Source organism: Grammomys surdaster, unplaced genomic scaffold, assembly GCF_004785775.1.
Source record: "Grammomys surdaster isolate TR1022 unplaced genomic scaffold, NIH_TR_1.0 212, whole genome shotgun sequence".
Lineage (NCBI taxonomy): Eukaryota > Metazoa > Chordata > Mammalia > Rodentia > Muridae > Grammomys > Grammomys surdaster.
This window is the reverse complement of record NW_021604657.1, coordinates 2,599,410-2,618,552: the sequence shown is the minus strand read 5'-3', so window position 1 is coordinate 2,618,552 and position 19,143 is coordinate 2,599,410. Positions and strand designations below refer to the sequence as shown.

The 19,143-nt window shown below is 41.7% G+C and overlaps 1 pseudogene; it reads right to left on the bottom strand.

Annotated features, from left to right (window-relative positions):
* Window positions 1–14,610: 14,610 nt before the first annotated feature.
* LOC114624995 lies at window positions 14,611–14,900 on the bottom strand (annotated as a pseudogene).
* Window positions 14,901–19,143: the final 4,243 nt, after the last annotated feature.

Below are 19,143 nucleotides of genomic sequence, written 5' to 3'. Positions count from 1 at the left end.
CACAACCTGTGCCTCTTTCAGTGTGAGATCCACTGAACACTTATTATACATCTATGGAAGATTTCATCATGGGTATGGTTAGTAACTTGTAATATGTTATTTGATTTTCTATTTGAAATCATTCATTTATAGAACACAGTAGGAATCCCTGCTTCCTTTTACCAAATGGCTGGCCAGTCTTCAAGGCAGTATTGATTGGATCAGCTTTTATCATTGGTTTAAAATATCTCCTTTAATCTTGCATGTGCCTTCAAATGTGCTTGGATTTAATTTTGAGCTCTTTGAAAAACCCTATTGTTCGCTCTATTCCTTAACCACTTATTTCTATCCCTACAAGTTTATAATGTATTTTTAATATTGGTGTCAGTGTTCCTATTATTCACAAAAGATTTTAAAGTTTGCTCTTCCTTCTTTCCTTCCTTCCTTCCTTCCTTCCTCTCTTTCTGTTCATGTGTATGTGTGTGCACCTTCATGGTTTTATAAGCATCATGTACATGCATATACCCGTGGGTGTTAGAGTCCTTGGAATTGGAATTATAGGCAGTCATGAGCCTCCTGTTGTAGGTGCTAGGAATAGAACTCAGGTCCTCTGCAAGAGCAGTAAGCATTCTCCACCACTGAGCCATCTCTATAGCTCCTGAAACACTTTCCCTCAACTTTTAAAATGTTTTTAATAAACTATAAAATTATCATGCCCCATATTAAAAATATCCTGTTAGAATTTTGATTAACCCTTGCAAATTATTTTGGAGGCAGGCACAAAGCATTGTGTATAAAGTTAAACAAACAAGCAAACAAACAAACAAAACTCTAAAGGGCTCCAACTGTGGATACCTGTTAAAAAGATGACATATTACAATATATTTAACAATGATTATATTATGGTATGTGTCACTCAGGAGAGAAAGGATATGCTGGTCTAATGTGCCTTGCAGTGGAGGAGTTTCCCTAAACAGCACTGGGAGCAGAGACAGGAGGATAGCTGGGGCTGGCTGGTTGCCAATTTGCCTTCCAGATTGAATACGAGATCTGTCTCAACAGGAAAGATGGAGAGTGATAGGCAGAACAACCAATGTATTTTTCAAGCCTCTGTGTGTAAGAACAGAGCCCCCCTCACACCACATACACATAACTCCCCCGTGCCATGTGCACATAAGCGCCCATATACATATACTCCCCATGTCACATGTGCAGAATTCCCTCCTCACACACAAGGCCAAAGTATATCACAGAAGTTGACAATGTTCGATGTCTAATCTCTGTAAGTATGCAACATAAAGAGGTATAATAGGACCTGTTTAAACATGAAATGTGAACAGAAATTCATGAAAATGATAACAACACAATTTATGGTTGTGGTTACTTGCAGTGACCGAGGGAAAGGACATAGCTAACAGGGAGGCACAGGTACTTTCCCCTAGGCTGAGACTGTTGTGCTTCTTAAAGATAAGATACAACAAAATATACAGCATTACTTTCTGCATATTCATCTGCTTGTCATTGATGCTGATAATTGTTTTTTAATTTAAAAAGTCTGCTGAGTCCATAAATTATCCTCAGATGAAAAGAAAGCCTCGTTCCCAGATGAGTAATGTTATATCACGATTTATGCTCTCTGCATCTCTTCATCAGGGGATGAATGATCATTTCTCTCAACACATTGTGTCAAGACTCTTTAAATATTTATGTAATTATCAGCTCACAAAACTGCAAACATCATACCAGGGATGAAATGGACAAATGTTTGCCTAATTGTTTAAAGACAAGCACCTTATCTATTGGTGAAATCTCAGAGCATGAAATGGATTTGATTAGTTAAGTTTAAAAACAGTCTTAGTGTTATTAAAATGGGAGAAAGTTAAACGTCAAATGATAAAATAGAACAATAGATACAATACTATTATAACAGATTTATATATGCAACTGTGCTAAGTGTACATAGATGTTTGCACCAACCAATAAACAACAACAAAACAAATAAACAAACAACTTCTCACCCACCCCAAACAACCCACTTGACCAGGAATTTACCTGAAGAATGAATACGAATAGCCATTCAGCAAACAAAACAAGCTTAGTCTTGTTAAAGTCATTGAAGATGAAGAGGTGAATAGTTTAAGAACCTGGTGACTAAGGAAGATTAAAGGTGATGTAAAAATACTGTCAAGAGCCGTAGCAGGTACTCTCACACATTGCTAAGTTAAAACTTTTGGAAGGCAATAAGGAAGTATCTGCTATGCCATAAAACAAGTCATTTTAAAAGCACTATTCCTTCTACAGTGCCATCCACGGTTAGTTTTTGTGGATGTTAGTTTTCGTGGAAGTCCATCTGAGTTTTTATGTTCATTTTCTCCACAAACTCAAGGACAATGACTTAATCAATACACTCTCTTCTTGAAAATGTTTTCATTGCACTCTTGGTCATTATATTTCTGCTGTTCTCAGCCCTATCTTCTAGGTTACCAAGAGTGATTGCAGACTCGATTTGACGTCATGAAACAGTACATAAGATGGGGTTATGCTGTACATCTCTGGAAGCTGCTGCCTGCTGTGGCTGCTTTGCTAGTGACCTACTGTTGGGTTGTCTGTTCTTTTTGTGATCCTTTCATCTTTTTCCATCTGAAAGGTGAAAAAGATGTGGCTTTTATGAAGTGTGACAAGACAGTATAAAAATTCCTGCAACAGAACGGGGCAGGGGAGGAACATTCCCTTTGTTCATGGTAAGAATATTTTGGTCTGTTAAGTATTGAAACAATGTGACCAAATGCATGTATTGAAAATATTCTAACGATGACAATTCTTCCTCATGTGAGAGATGAGACTTACCATGAAAGGGAAACATGAAGAGAACAGTTAGCCATAGGGTAGGAAACTTGATTGACATTTGGTCTGATGAAGACTAAAGAGCCTGGAGTCAGAGGCCCTAGGGGGCCATAGACTCTTCTACTCTTGCTGGTGAACCACTCCTGATATGTGGTAAGATGCACCGAGTTAACCACTCCTGAATAACTGACTTCCTCAGGAATCACTTCAAATTCTAGCAGCATAGATAGCAACTGTGGAGTCCTGAAGCTTGACTGTGTTGGATTTGTGTTCATTTTGTATACAAAGCGGGTCAGGCTGGATAGACTCTGTGACACATAAAGGGCTATGGCTCATCCTTAAAGCTTGGCTACAGGCTTCAACAGTGGATATCTGAGTTAACAGCTATCCTGGTGTGGGGATGGAGTTGAGAAACACTATATAGCTCATCTGGCTGGCCCTTTGTATTCCATAGAATGGAATCATTTCCAGAAACACTGGAAAGATATCCATGGGAAAAAGCAAGGCAGGGAGCACCTGGGCTCCTCTTCTAAGCATGATGATAAAAGAGAGTCTGCATCATGATGTGTTGACGAAGGGGTAATCTGGTACACACTTTAAATGCTTAAGGAGATCTTTGTTTCACTGAGCCCCTTAAAAGACTCTTAGGTAGACTGGGTTAATGTCTACAGAACTCCATGTCTTCATGTGATTCCTCGATGCTGTATTCTACTGCTTATTTTTCTTTTCCCACAGATATTCACCAATACAACTAAACTGTCTAGCTTCCATCATAGATGAACACTATCCTTAAAAAGTTTCTTTCTTTCTCTACATGACTGAAGATATTAGAGAGCTATGGAACTGAGAAATATCTCAGGGCTTTTGGTCTTTAAAAATAGGAAAACTAGTTTAAATAGTCAGTTGCCATCTTTGGTATCACTTTTCTAGATTCACAGATTCTGCTCCATTCCCCCAGAGTCTTACGGAAACCACAATGAGATCCACACTCAGTTCCAGCGATGAGCCTGGCTGCAGAGCCTGGTGCTCTGAGAGCAGCAGGCCCTCCCTTGAAAGGGCTAGCCCAGAATTAAATCGCTTTGAGATGAGCATGAGGTTTTGTAATTTCTAAAGGACTCTCCTGTTTGGGCAATGTGACAGTGACAGTTTCCAAAGCAGCTTCCCCGCTGGGCACAGTAATCAGAAGCTATTTCAGGGAGGCCCCAAGCGAATGAGCGAGGGTGGCACCCAAGGGCTTTGACAAATCAGATAGGAAAAGGCTGAAGATGTGTGTCCTCACATTCTTTCTTCAGGTGGATAAGGAGATTGTGTCTGGGATTGTCAAACATCAGAAAAAGACATTCTTTCTCAAGTTTGGTCCCCGATGGGGCTGCCAGGACAGTTTAGACTGTCATTTAGAAAGACAAGTAAGTTGATAATAAATCCACTGCTAACTACTGCTGTTATATGAACAAAGCATATCCAAATGGCCATGAGTTAGTATGGCAGGCCCCCAGGGGGACCACTCTGACCTTAGAACCCAGCACATATACCCAAATGCCTGCCAAAATGGGAACAAAGACCTAATCCATCAAACTCCTAGTCAATAGCTCCAGGATCTGGGAAAGTTCCTGTATAGACTAACCTTGCTTTATGGGTTCTGTAGTTTTGCTTCTTGCTAACTACTCCTGCAGTGCCAACCAGGATGTGTTTTGTTTTGTTTTGTTTTGTTTTTTATGCATAAAGGGCAAACATGGATGAGACTTGGGACTCTATGATTTGGACAAGTTCTATTGACTTTAAGAGTTTGTGTGTTCTAAAGGACTACTTTGCAACATTAGTCCTCAGGAGTCAAAGATGAGGGCAGAATGGACTCAGTACTTCTACTATTTCTTGGGGTCCTAAACTGTATTTCATCCCACAGTGGGACAGCATGTAATATCCCTGCTGTTCACAGCAGTTTAGGCTAAGAGTGGATTTTCCAAATATGAAACAAAGCAGCAAGCTAAGTTCAAAGATTTTAAAGAACTGGTCTTGTCCTCATAGTTTGTAAAGAGAAGAGCACCCTAATCAATTTTAAGTAATTTTAGATTTCATTAGTATGCTTCTTAAATTTAGGGATTAATCATCCCTCCCTCTCATTTTGGCCTTCCAATTCCTTTTTGTTCTTCATTGATTTCAAATTGAGTCTCAAGAATGTGTCCTTTTTGTTGTTTTATTTTTGTTTATTACATTTTTCTTTTAGGAGTGAGGAAGATGTCTCAGTGAGTTAGTGTTTGTCTTTAGCACCCATATGAAAAGCTAAACACTGCAGGATGTGCCTACAATTCAGACCTGGGAGGCAGAACCAGAAGGATTCACCTCCAGGGCTTGCTGTTATGTTGAATCAGGGAGCTCCAAGTTTAGTGAGAGACCTCCTCTCAAACACTAAGTGGAGTGTGGTGAAGGAAGACACTTAAAATTGGCCTTTGGCCGCTGTTACCTGAGTACACACACACACACACACACACACCCTGAGTGCATCTTTATCTGGACCGTGCTGTTATGAGAAAGGGCTTCAGGTTTTCTCTGGGCTTTTTATATATGACTTTTCTTCACTTTTAATAACTCAGAAAAAACAATTATATTATTTAAGGTATACAATGTGATGTTTTAATATATGTATACATTGTGAAGTGGTCATACTCAAGTAATTAACATATATTGTATGGACTTTATTATACTGCTGCAAGTATCTTTTAAACCTAGTTTCTTCACCCTTTTCTGTTGTTATTGAGATGGCTGCATGACATTTACCCTTCATCTGTTTAATGTGTTTTATTATTCTCCTTTATTGTTTTCCACTGAGCTGTCCTTGCATCCCAGGAGTAATTCACTCTTGGTGTCTGTGCCCGATTATTTTAATGTGTTGCTGAATTCAGTTTACAGAATTTAGTGGAGGAGTTTGGCATCTATGTTCCTTGGAGAGATGCCCCGTGTTCTTTGGTAGTCTTTGCCTTTGATACCGTTAGCATTTGGAAATGTTCTTTCCATTTTCAGTTGCTTAGCAGAGTTTACAAAGGATTGATGGTAACTCTTCCTTAAATGCTGGTAGACTTCATCAGAGATACCCCACTTGGCCCTGGTTTTGCTGGGTGGTCTTTGATTACTTCTTCAAATTTGTTATTATTTTTATTATAATGTTCCAGTTTTCTCTCCATGATTCAGTATAGGTAGATTATATAATACTAGGAATGTATCCATTCCTTCTGGGTTATGGAATCTGTTGATATAAAATTGCTCATAATAGTTTTATGATTCCCTTTTCCCCGTGGCATCAGATGGAAGTTTTCTTCTTTTACTTCTGGTTTTATTTATTTGAGTCTTTTTCCTTTTGTTCTTAGTTAATCTAGCTGAGGGGCTTGTCAAATTTATCTTTCCAGAAAACCAACTCTTGGTTTCATTGATTTTTTTTCCTATTGTCTTTCTATTTTCAACCTCAATTATTTCTGCTCTAATCTTTATTATTTCCTTCCTTCTGCTAACTTTGGGCTTGGTTTGTTGGAGACTTCAATAGCCCACTTTCAATAATGGATAGAACATCCAGACAGAAAATCAATAAGGAGACAGCAGACTTACAGAACACTACTGAGCGAACGAGCCTAATGGACACACACAACATCCTGTTTCCGTTTTTCTTCTGTGTCTCTGCCTCCCACTCAGCTGCTTAGAGGAGATCAGACAGACGAAAGGGGATTTCCCATGTCACAACTTATGTATTGGTTTGTTAGAGCTGCCATAACAAAATACCATGGACTGGGTGCATCACTAACAGAAATATATTTTGTCACAGTTCTAGAAGCTGGAAGTCTGAGATGAAGGCGTTTCTCCTGCAGTCCTTTCTCCTTTCCCTTCTCTCCAGGTTTACACTTGGCCCTTTTCTCTTGCTGTCTGATGCCTCTTCATTTTACAAGGCTGTCAGTCGTATTGAGTTAGGGCCCCACTTTTAAGACCTTATTTAACTATCATTATTCCTTAGAGGCCCTATCTTCTAACACATTCACATTCTGTAGTATGCTAGTGTTTGGACTTGAACATATAAATCGTGGAGAGATGAAATTCAGCTTAAGAGCTAAAATCAACCTTTGCAATCCCTAACGTTACCCCCCCCACCACCACTCTCAAGTTAAGAGCCTCTTTTTCTTTGGTTATTATTGTTGCATGTATGAGCATGTATGCATACATGCAAAACAAACTGAGTTTGTTTTTGTTATTTGTGTGTAAATGGTTTCATGGCCAACCATTCATCGAACAGCCCATAGTGGGGCTCATCCCTGGGAAAAGCTAATTCTCCCTCTTCCAATGAGTCATTAGTTGTGTGTTGTTATTAAAGGTGAATACACACAAACACACACATTCATATTTTTCCATCCTCCAGGTACTTAGACTATGGATGGAGACCCCCCCTAAAGGAAAGTAGGTGTGGTGGATCACAGGTTAGGGTTACAGGGGTCACGGGAATCTTCTGTGATGGATTTATGTATATAGAGAAATATGCTTCCGTATTTCTACAAATCCAAAGAAAAGATGGTCCCCATAAACCAAATAGATATGAGAAATCAGTTTCTAATGTCATGCAGCCTCATAACATTGTTCTGTGAGACTCCGGACTGATGAATGAGAATATAAGGTCTTACTCTGAGTTTGGCTGTCTCCCAGAAGAAGGGTGACAGAGTAAGTCAAGAACTGATACTATGTTTGACAGAGGCGTTCAAAACAAAACCAGATATCTTCCATTGCCTTGTGGGAAGCTGTGTCTAGTGAAAGCCTCACTCAGGGCTCAGAGTTCAGTGCTAAGTACAGAGTTCTGCACGGACTTCTGTTCCATCTCCGCCTCCATTTTCAGTCTTCTTGAAGCTTTCTTTCCCTAAGTTCCTTTCCCAGACAACCCTGTTTTAATGGGGCACTTTAGATTTTTCCCTCTGCTCTTTAGTATACGTAATACTTGGAATTTAAGGTCGCTCTGGCAGGACCTTGTCTTTTATACCTTCTTATTTGCAAAGTTCAGCCTGCATGTGTGATCCCCTTCATAAGCCATGAATGGTAATCAGTTTGGGCTTCAGCCACAACAGACTTTGACCTGATAATGTCCAAATCCTGACAGCCAGAATGCAAAACCATTGTCCCTAACAGTCTATCATTTCCACTAATTGCTCTAATATGCTGGCTCCTCTTTTTGATTGTGTGCCCTTTAGAAGAAAAACCATTGATACATTAATTATAGCTTTCATCTGGAGGTTCCAGCATTTCTAAACACTTATTTGGACTTCATGCCAAACTGGCGGTAATTGCGTATAAAAGGATCATGCTGGGTTAGATACTGAGATGTAGTTTTCAGAGATCCCAACTCTAGTACAAATAGCCCCATTGGCATCTCAGTCACCTCGTGGCTCTGTGCAGCTTGAACAAGTCCATTTTCTGCCCAGTGATAACATAGGCTAATAGATGATTATCTGCGCGAAGATAACCTTCAAGCTTGATGGTTAAGACAAGATTTTTAGTCCCATGGTTCTTAACCTGTGGGTAATGACCCATTTGGTGGTGGTGGTGTCAATGATCCATATCAGATAGCCTTCATATTAGATATTTACATTAGGATTCATAATAGTAGCAACATTATGGTTTTAAAGTAGCAACAAAATAATTTTATGCCTGGGGGGTTACCACAAAATGAAGTGATGTATTAAAGGATCACAGCATTAGGAAGGTTGAGAACCACTGCTGTATTCCAAGAGTGTAAAGTTCCATCTTAAAGATATGCCAGAGTATCCCAGCCACAGGGGCAAGGATATTCTCTGTGGTCTTTGTGGTGCAGTGAATTCTAGAAAGATGGGTCTTGTCAGTGTTGGATGATGGAATGTTGTCTAGATCAGAATAGCCTACTTGGATTCTACCAGGTAGCTCCTGGTTGGGGAAGTTATTCTTATAGTTTGGAGTGTGCTTCCTGGAGTCTATGCTGGCTATTCATCCTGGAGGTCCTGATATCCACTATCTTGCTCTGTGGTGGGTCCCTGCCCTTCTTTCTTTGGCTCTCCCTCCTGGCCTGTGTGTATATCTGCAGGTTCAATGGAGTCACAATCTTCTTCTCTTTGCTAGGATTTGTTACCTTTCTCTCTGAAACTATTGATGTAGAATTGCAAACTGAGCTTTCAGCATTGTGCTAAAAAGGGACTGCAGTTAGCAAATGCTTCCATATTGTTTCCCTGCGGAATGTCTCCATCAACAGAGGAGCTGCGGCTAAGGGGCCTGAAGGACTGTGCAAAAGCACTTTGATTAGAGTCCTGGGTGCCCCAGGTGTTTGAGATGTCTTTTCTGTTAGGAGCACAGACTGGAAGTACAGTGTGGACTCCTGCCCCCCGCCCCCCATCTTCCATGACTCAAGTGAGCTTGAGAATATCATCCGAATGGCCTTCATTTTTACCAACACACAATAGCATTTGAGTGTTCAAACATTTGATCATTAATAAATACTGGCTCCCATTCCAAAAGTACATTACGGATGACTGTTATGAATTATAATGAGATGAGGGGATACCTAGTGGGCCCATGTTAAGATGTACCCCTGAGAAATTACATCATGCAACAGATCTGGTATAAGGGGGGTTTGTTTGAGGGAAGGGAGGGGAGTGAGGACCTGGAGAAGGGATAGACGCAGATGAGTGGACATGGAGACAGGTAGACAGACAGGAGCAGAGCCATGAGGACAGAGAAGTAGGGCGAACAGAGAAGGACAGAAAAGCGGAACTATGGGGAATGTGGAACACAGGAACACGTGAAAACAGAGAGAGAGAAAGAAAGAGAGAGAGAGAGAGAGAGAGAGAGAGAGAGAGAGAGAGAGAGAGAGAGAGAGAGAAAGGAGTGGTGGGACAGTCCTTTTATATTCAGCCTATACCTGAAGTAGCTGGTAGAGACAGAAGATGACTAAGCTGTTGCTAGGTCTGAGGGAGGAGCTTCGTGGAATCATCAGTAAGCCAGTAAGCTAACAAATACTTAATACGTCCTTAGCATCAGATTAGGCATTTTACAAAGATGGGTTAATTTAATCTTCGTGACAGCTTTGGAAATTAGTTAGGAGCATCAGAGAAAGTAGTTATCCTAATATCATAACTTTACTAAGGAAGCCCCAAGCCTGGGCTCTTTTCTCTATTTCAAGGCGTTGCTTAGTTGACACACACAACCCATGGAGTTCAATAGTGAGTGTAAAAATGTGACATGAGGGAGTGTGTGTATGTGTGTGCATGTGCACGTACATGAGCGTGCATATGCATGCACACACAAGACCACATTTGTGAATTTGTGCACACATGAAAAAGACTCATATTTTTATGTCAAGGAATTGAGTTGCATGTCTCTTTCCAAAGGGCCCAGGGTAGAGTTTCATCCTCCTGACCTGAGTTCTGGACAAGTGTTCCTTAGATGAAATTATTTAAATACTTTTCATTATCTTTGTTTTCTATGTAAATGGGAACACGGAGGGTTTTTTTTTTCAATTGTTACGGGATAATGGGGCCCATCTACCTGTCATTAATTATGCAGTTGATTTCTTAACCTTTTGAGACTTTGACTTAGCATTTGATGTTGTAATAGTTTTGATTACTGGGAGCTGGGGAAGTGTGGCCTGCCTTACTAATCTCCCTTCTCATCAAACTCTGTTCTTTGATTTCCCTCAGGACCTCTGATGGAAGAATTCCTACCGTCTCTCGAATTTCATAGCTTGAAAACACCAAGGTTTAGATAAGTTACAGTGCTTGTTTCAGGTCACCCAGAAGCTTCCAGAACCAGCTTCTTTACTTGAAGTTTCATCCTGTTCCCATTGCAGGAGCATATTGGATGGACTCGCATACTTTGCTTCTCTGCTCTGTGTGACTATGTGGACCAGAGGTCATGTTTGGCCTTGTGTGTGCTCAGCTGGTGGCCAATGGCTTTCAGGATCAGAGGAGGAGTAAACAGGGGGTCAGCAGGCCTGTTTTCTCTGGTGTTTCAATAAAACATGATCTTGTAGTCAGCCCAGCATAGTCCTAGGATTTCATTAAACCTAGGGCACCTCTCAGGACTGCCCTCAATAGAAAGTTTCACTCTTCCCAGAAGGTGGCGCTATGGAGACATATGGCGGGGAGCTGCAGCAGAGATGCAATATAGTTCCAGAAACTTGGGAAGGTGGCTGGGCAGATTTTCAGCCCACCCACACCCTCTGTGTTCCACTTTTGCTTCCTCAGTGAAAGCCTGCAGGGGCCTGATCCTTTTATGAAGGATGGCTCGGAGCTCCAGCAATGTGAGGTGACAGCTCACTGTCACACAGCAAATAGTAGTAGAGCAGCAGAGGGAGTGAGTCTACTCTACACAAGGTTATTGATATGTTCAATAACCAGACTTCTGAATGGACTTTTAATTTCATTTAGAGAGACCTCCACTTTTTTTCTGTTATGGTTAGTTCATGATTCCTAATATATGCTTTCCCATTGACTCAGCCCGATGATGATGACTGGTAAGCTCTCCTTACGCTGCTCCAGCATCTCCACTTTCTTCCTAATTCAGCCCCCAGAGCTTTTCAGAATACATCTGTGGTCCGACTCCTCCTCTTTTAGGGTCGGCACCTTTGATTCATGCAGTGTACTCTTAGGAAGCAGGAGACAGTCTAGTCCAGCCTAATCTCTTTCCTGTCCCTGGGATCCCAGATACATGTGCCCTGTGAATAACGATCAACTACATGGGTGGACTTTAATCAGGTCAGGGCATACAGAGAGCTCTGTTGGGGTCCTAGGCTCCAGGAGAGGCAGACTCTGGGAAGGACCATGCACATCACACATGTTCATTTCCAGGTAGTGCTCTCAGAGGCTTCTGAGGACACCAGAGTCTTCTATCTGTGGCAAAATTGTGGGAGAAGAGACAAGGTGTGTTTTCCTGCCCTGCCCCGTGCCACTGAACTTCATCATCGTCAGCATGGAATATATTCTGAATGCTAACTATTGTACAAGTTGGAAACACAGTAGTTGCTCTAATAACAATTTGTCTATATTGGTCCACATAGTCAAGTCTACAGACTGTCTCTACCCTCATTAGCTCCAGGTCCTTCTGCAGATGGAACAGTGGAATTAGCCTTGACCCAAGTCTGGTGGCAGACTTTACCAAAGTCAGGGCTTAGGAAAAATGGAAGATGCTGGAGACAGAGGACAAAGCAGACAGGGTTTGAAGCCTAGAGTTCTAAGGTGGGTAGGAGAGTGGAAGGACTTTAAGAGCAGACACTGAAGGTGGTGTTTAAGCCAAGTCCTGGGGGAGAAGAATTTACAAAAAGTAAGAGCAAGCTTCAGAGTTAAACAGAAGGGACACTCTTGCTGCTCAGATGCAGGGCCCCAGGGCCTTTCGTTGTATTCCTTGACCTGGGGTATGTAGGTCTACAGGATCAGCCCGTAACAGTTCAAGGTCATTTGCTATACTTTATAGAAGTGGAAAGGCAGACGTGCCAGAACAATTGTGAGAGTAATAATCAATACATTCAAAGTTAGATATTGTCTTTTTGACTACTTTGTTTACCCCCCCACTATTTGTCCTCAGAGATTGCACCATCTTTCCAATGTGTACAAGGACCTTAAGCAGTGCAAGCTGGATTTCTCTTATGAATACTAAATTGTCATGGGGCACTGGTAGAGGGTCATCAGCTGAACATGTCCTGACTATGGGTTATCTCATTAAATGCCATTCACTGCTTGCTCAATAGTGTGGAGATATTTATAATTTGAAGTTGCATGAGACTTTTTCATTTTTTGTTTTTTAATTATGTCTTTTTGTTGGATAACATATTCTGGTGTGGATGGTTTACCATGGTGAGATAATTTATCTAAGAAATCAGCGTATACTATTGCATGCAGGAAATCCACAGATAGTATGGGCTAGTTCTCAGGGTGTCTGCATGAGACAGTCCATCAAATGAAACCAGTGGCTTCTGAAGTGAAATGCTGATATAGCTTGGTTTGCAGACATCATGCCCTACTTCACCATGGTACCTCAGATATCTCAGTACAGCCGCCCATTGAGAGAAGCTGCGTTGTGCATTATTTCCTGGGCCTAAAGTTGTTCTTTCCCATCCTTCATTCTCTGATGGGTCTTTGGTGAATGGGTAGCCTTTGAAGCTTAAGAGGCCATCCAATGTACCTATAGGTCCTTCTTGATCACTAGATTTTGAAGAGAACCCAGGATCTTCAGGGAAAAGGACACAAGGCTAGTTTTGTCCCTGTCTTCTTTGGAGAATCTAGCCTGAGGGTTTGGTCTTGGGAGTTTTACTTATATTGTAATATCTATGCTGGAGATGCTTTCTAGGAAATTGGACAATGAAGTACTTTAAGATTAAAGTGTCTTATAAAACTTCCCATCCACACCTGACTTTTCATGAATAAACCGAGGTTCCAGGAGGAAGGATACTTATTCAAGGTCACACGTTGGCTTAGGGATAGTGCTGGGCCCTGAGTTCTGTCCTATCTTGTTCTTCATGTTAATGTCTTTGAGTTTCTACCTCATGTGTAGTATTGCCTTTAGATTACCTGTGCTAGCTCAGATTTCAACAGATCATTTGTTCATTAAGTATAAAACCCAGAAAAAGGAAGCACAGCACACCATAAAGTAATTTTAAATTGATAGACAAATGTAATCAAGATGATTAATGACACACAAATGACATTTCTGCCTTACAGTTAATTATGTGGAGGTATAAATGACTCACTCCTAAGTTTAACGTATATAATATAAAAACTTTAGTGATACTATATCCACTATCTATCAAAATAACAATACATAAGTACAACAGTCCATGAATAGAGGGTGATGGTGATGATGATGATGATGAAGATCATGGTAAAGCAGAGGTGCCAGGAACTAAAATCAGGACTCTGTGTAAGCTAGCCTAGTGTTGTATCATTGAACCATACTTATAGTCCCATCAATGGACTATTTTTTTTTAATTTTTAATGTTTTTTTTTTTTACCTTTTCACAACAGATTTTATTGGAGCAGAGTACACAGACATTCCAATTCTTGTCACACGTACCCCCAAAGAGCCATATATTGTGTTCATATACCCAAACTCTGAAGACTCACATTGTATTCATGTACGAAAAGAAAGAGCTACACATTGTTTTTCTTTGAACTTATTCCAGTGATGTTCCAGTCTCAAACACGGCAAGTTTCCCTAAGACCTCTCATACCAACCAAATGCTCAGAATCCTCAGTTCCACCAAGTCACAATTGTATGCCACACACAGAACACACTCAAAATTTTCATCTTTCACAGTGTATTATCACAACTGTTAGGAAAATGGACTGCCATGACCACAGATCTCACAGTTCTGACAGGGCGAGGACCAAAGACTGGCTTTCTTACAAAATGGTTCTACTAGAAACATGGGCCCAGATATAACTGAAAATATTCCAGACACAAATGCACGACTGAGACTCCAAACTGCCATTTAGTATGCGTTGTATTGTAGGATATAAAACTAGCCCCCTCTACGGAATGTTATGGTGACCCCCGAGACAGTCACAGCCTCTCCTGATTCAGTATCCTGCTATTTTCTGGTTGTACCAAAAAATAAACAACCAGCAAATCATTTAACCTCTTAAAAATTTACACTTAAAAAGTGTGATGAGGTGGGAGTCCTTTACCTTTTAAAAATGTTTCTAGAGCTACTAAAAAACTCACATTTACAAAATAGTTGATAAAAATATTCCTCTGGATTGTTCAAGAAGGGAGGCAGGGACCACTGACAGACACGATGGATGCTTAGTCAGACTTGGCTTCTATCTCTTCTTCAGAGGCTGGACTCTTGTTTTCCGTCTCTCCAATTTCTGCAGGCAGATCTGTAGTTTGCTGGTCAGCCACTTCAGCCTGTTTGCCCTTTGCTCCCCTCTTCCCTTTTATCTGCACTTTTTTTTTTTTTGTCTGCTGCTTTATCCTTTCCCGTGGCCTTTTTTGGCTTCTCGTCCATCTTGGCAGGGGCGGGCTTGGTTGACAGCCTCGCGGAGCGGCTCTGCTTTCACAGCTCCATCCTCACTAACCTTCCTCTTGGGCATCGTGGCGGCGCGGGGTGGGCGACACATTGCACTGCCTAGCCGCCACCAGACGAACTCGACTATTTTTAAATAGTTGCCATTTACATTAATATTTTTTCCCACTGACTTTAAATTTCCATTTCTCTTCCTTTTTTTAGAATTTAAATGAGCATAATATATTTTATATTTAAACGTCTTTTGTTAACTTCCCTGTCATACATCCTTGTTTCAAAATATGCACATAATTTGAAACACAGAAACCAATTTCCCCTGTCTATTATGGCTCTTTCAGTGTTATCATTGTTTTTCCTGTATTGGATTACTATTACAATTATTTTTAATATGCAATTCATTAGAAACATACACATACTGTGAATGAACATACCTATTAAATGTAAAACACAATTGAGACTGGAACCTGTCTCAGAAAGATGGGGAGGGGACTTTATAATGCCAGGGCTCAGAGACCTGTGAACACTAGTGATCGGAAAGCTTGTCGTGTGCTCTAGAGACAAGGCAAACCGGGAAGATTTGAGATGGAGATTCAAGCATGTCTTTCTTTTGTATAGAGGGGGAAGGGTGGGCATAGAAAACAAGGTAGGAGATGACAGCTACATGATGCCATCTCTACCCTAGGGCATGTTTGAGAAGAATTACAAGAAGAGTATTCAGAATTAAGAAATCGATATAATTAACTGTTCTTTGTATCCTGGGTGCTCTGGGAATATATGGTGTTTCCCAAGTATTACCTTTTATAAACCATTTATTACCAGTTTTATTTAGGTAATATTATATAATTACTATTTATGAAGCATCACAGTGAGAGAGCACATGGGTGCAATCCTTGCATTTCATTGCCTCACTGAGCAGAGAGGCACTGCACAGCCTGTGTTCATTGCTTGCTGCTTCCAGCACTCTATGGATTAGTCATTGTGTTTCCTCACAATTTTTTTGGAACAGGGTCACTTAATTGATGGGAATGCTTTACGTATCAGTATCTGTACTCAGCACCACAGGCAAGAACAAAGAACACATGGTCTCCCCCAACCCCTAAACTCCTCGTCAAAAACGGACATGCAACAAGTCCACAGTCACTGTCACAAGTGGCTGAGACCTTACAGTGGCATAGCAGGAGAGGGATATTGGCAATCAAGGGATAAGAATGTCTTCATGCTGTGGATGCCACTTAAATTAGGAAAGACAACTTCTAGAAAGATGGACAAATGGCAAAACCTATCTGGGTTACTCTTTAGTGGTGTCTGCCATCCACTGGTCACTGATGAAGACAGATCCCACAGTGACACTGAGGATGCTGCCAACAGATACAGGTGCTTTGATGGCAGCACATCAGAGAGGTATGGAGGTCTGGGAGGGGGAGCACCTTTTATTTCACAGGGCAGTCGCATGCAGCATGCAGTGACAGCAACGTCTTTCTTCTAGATGTTTATTTGGTATTTTTTTATCATGTACAACCATCCTGAGAAGCAACTTCATGGAAAAGAAACTCTGGGCCCTTGCAAGGTTCCATCTCTCATCCCAGGATCACAGCCAGTAGGTGGATAGAGCTGATTTCACAACTACACATCTCCACTAGGAAAACTGTGACCCTGGCAGCAGCTGTCACTCGTGGCCTTTCCCCCTGTTTCATGTCTGTGAGAATCAGTGTGTTCACAAGGTCTGTGTATCCTCTCCCTTGGTGGCTCCCTGCATACAGTTTGGCTAAGGTCACTGAGTGTGTAGATGTTTTTATGGTGGTGGTGATGACGTAAACATTGGTGCTTGGAGGACAGAGAGCCAAACACTGATCAGGTTTCTGTCTTGGGCACATAGGACACATCCATTGTTTAACCACTAAGAGCATCCTCCACAATTATTTCAGTTTATTCAACTAACATTTCCTAAGACCTTGATATTTCCAAGGTGTTTCAGATGTGGGAGATATGAAGAGAAAAAGACTAGTGTAGAGTCTGAGGGCTCTTGTCTTAGTCACTGTTCTACCATGATCATGGCAATGTTTATGAAAGAAAGCATTTAACTGAGGCTTATAGCTTTAAAGGTTTAGTCCATGGTTACCATGGTAGGTAGCATGGTGGGATGCTGGCAGATATAGCAGCTAAGAATTCTATACAGACCCTCAGGTAGCAGGAAGAGAGAGCCACTGGGCTTGTCTTGGGTTTTGACACTTCAAAGCCCATGCCCAGTGACAGACTTTCTCCAACAAGGCCTAATCCTTTAGGGCCACTCCCTAAGCATTTAAATATATGAACCTATGGGGGCCATTCTTATTCAAACCACTGTGTATTTATCTGTTTCCATCCTTCATCCTGTCCTCATTTATCTGTACAATGTTGAGGTCATAACTGGACCCCTGGAAGACTGAGACGGGGGTTACCAATTCTCCTAAGACTAGAGGTCAAAGGTAGAAACCTTTGACCAAAGCAACCAAGGCTATGTATACTCAAGATGGACTTATGTCTGTCTGTCACATCTCCATCAGTCCCTGAGGCCTTGATGGATGTTGCACCATATGTGTTATATGAGCCATGTTCTCTTCTAGTTTTGTTTTTTATTGTTTTGTATGTACATGTATATGCAGGTTTGTATGCATGCATGTGTGTACATGTGTGCAGAGGAGAAAATCTAGCCTCAATATGTGATGCACCTCTGTTTTTAGGGATGGTCAGTCTGATCTGGATCCTAGTAACCCCTGGGATACTCTTGTCTCCCCATTGCAGTACTGGGATTCCAAGTGCACACCTCTACAAGTGGCTTCATTATGTAGGTCCAGGGGAGCAAAGTCAATTCCTAATGCTTGCATGACATACACCTAACTGACTAAGCTATGTTCCCAGGCCCAGTTCCTTTTAAAACAGAGGAAAAACCTAAATTTTGAAGCTCCTTGGGTTTTGAATAAAAGACTCTGGACCTCTAGAAGATTCTGTCTGGTTAGAGGAAGTGAGGTTTCAAAGCATACATAACAGAGAGTGGAGTTAGGAGAAGGAGGACTGAGCTCTGGTTTGGTGGTCCCTAAAATAGTTCTAGGATAAGGTTCCAGAGCTGAAATGCATCCAAGCCATAGACAGCCTGAGTGACAGAAGAAAGCTCTATTTCTGGTTAATTCACAGGTGATGCTACCTAGACTCAGACAGGAGAGTTTGCCTGAAGTCACACATCCAGTTAGAACTGAAGATGAGTTAAAACTCATGTTTTAAGGTTCCCGAGTCTGGGTCCCTAAGGCCTCTAGCTGTGCAGCTCTGGCTGAAATAAGCTGCCTGGAACTGCCAAGAGCAGACACCCTCATCGAGAGCATGAGGGACACAGGCACACACACACATATGCACACACAAAGATGTGATCTCTCTCTCTCTCTCTCTCTCTCTCTCTCTCTCTCTCTCTCTCTCTCTCTCTCTCTCTCTCTCTCTCTCTGTTTGTCTCTCTCTCACCTTACTCCCCCCCCTCCCGTGTGTGTGTGTTTGTGTGTCTGTGTGTCTTCCTCTGTCAGTTTCCTAGGTTCCTGCTGGGCTGCCCAGTGCTGTTGTCAACTTGTTTACAAGCCTCTGCCCACCATGTTCCTTTGGCTCAGCTGCTCAAGGTAGAGGTGCATGACTGTTCTGTAGTCCCCATGATGGAGACAGCAGGCAGGCACACTGGTCTCTGTCACCTGACATCAGCCCCCAAAGTACTCATGGATCTGTCAGACTCTCCTGGCTGCTCCCCACCCCTACTGACTGGCAATTCGATGCCGAGAGAGAGAGAGAGAGAGAGAGAGAGAGAGAGAGAGAGAGAGAGAGAAATAGCTGTGAATTTTCTTTTTTAGCTGAATAAGTGTGTGGTGCTGACATCCTATGAGGAAGGTTGGTACCCCCTGCATTCCAACAAACCCTGCCTTTTCTTGTCAGAGCATACAGGGACCACATCTAGGCTCAGTGCATTGGAGTAGGAAGCTACTGAACACTGGTTGGATCACAGAGAGTCTCTGGTTCCTGAAGATATAAGGGATCCCAGCAGGAAGGTCCCAAGGAAAGTAATGACAAAGGAAGGAGGTAGTTTGTATAGGGAACCCCAAGGATAGGGGAAGCCTGGCAGAAGGGGGAAGCAGCAGCTCTGTAGATGGTTGAACTTGGCAGCAGGTAAGATTTAAGCTCTTGGCAGACTGATGGCAACCTGAGGGAGCTGTGGTGCATGTTACCTCCTTGATTAACCTGCAAAATCTCTGCACCTGGATGTCGCCCGCACTGTTCTGCCCATATGTTTCCTCAGTCTG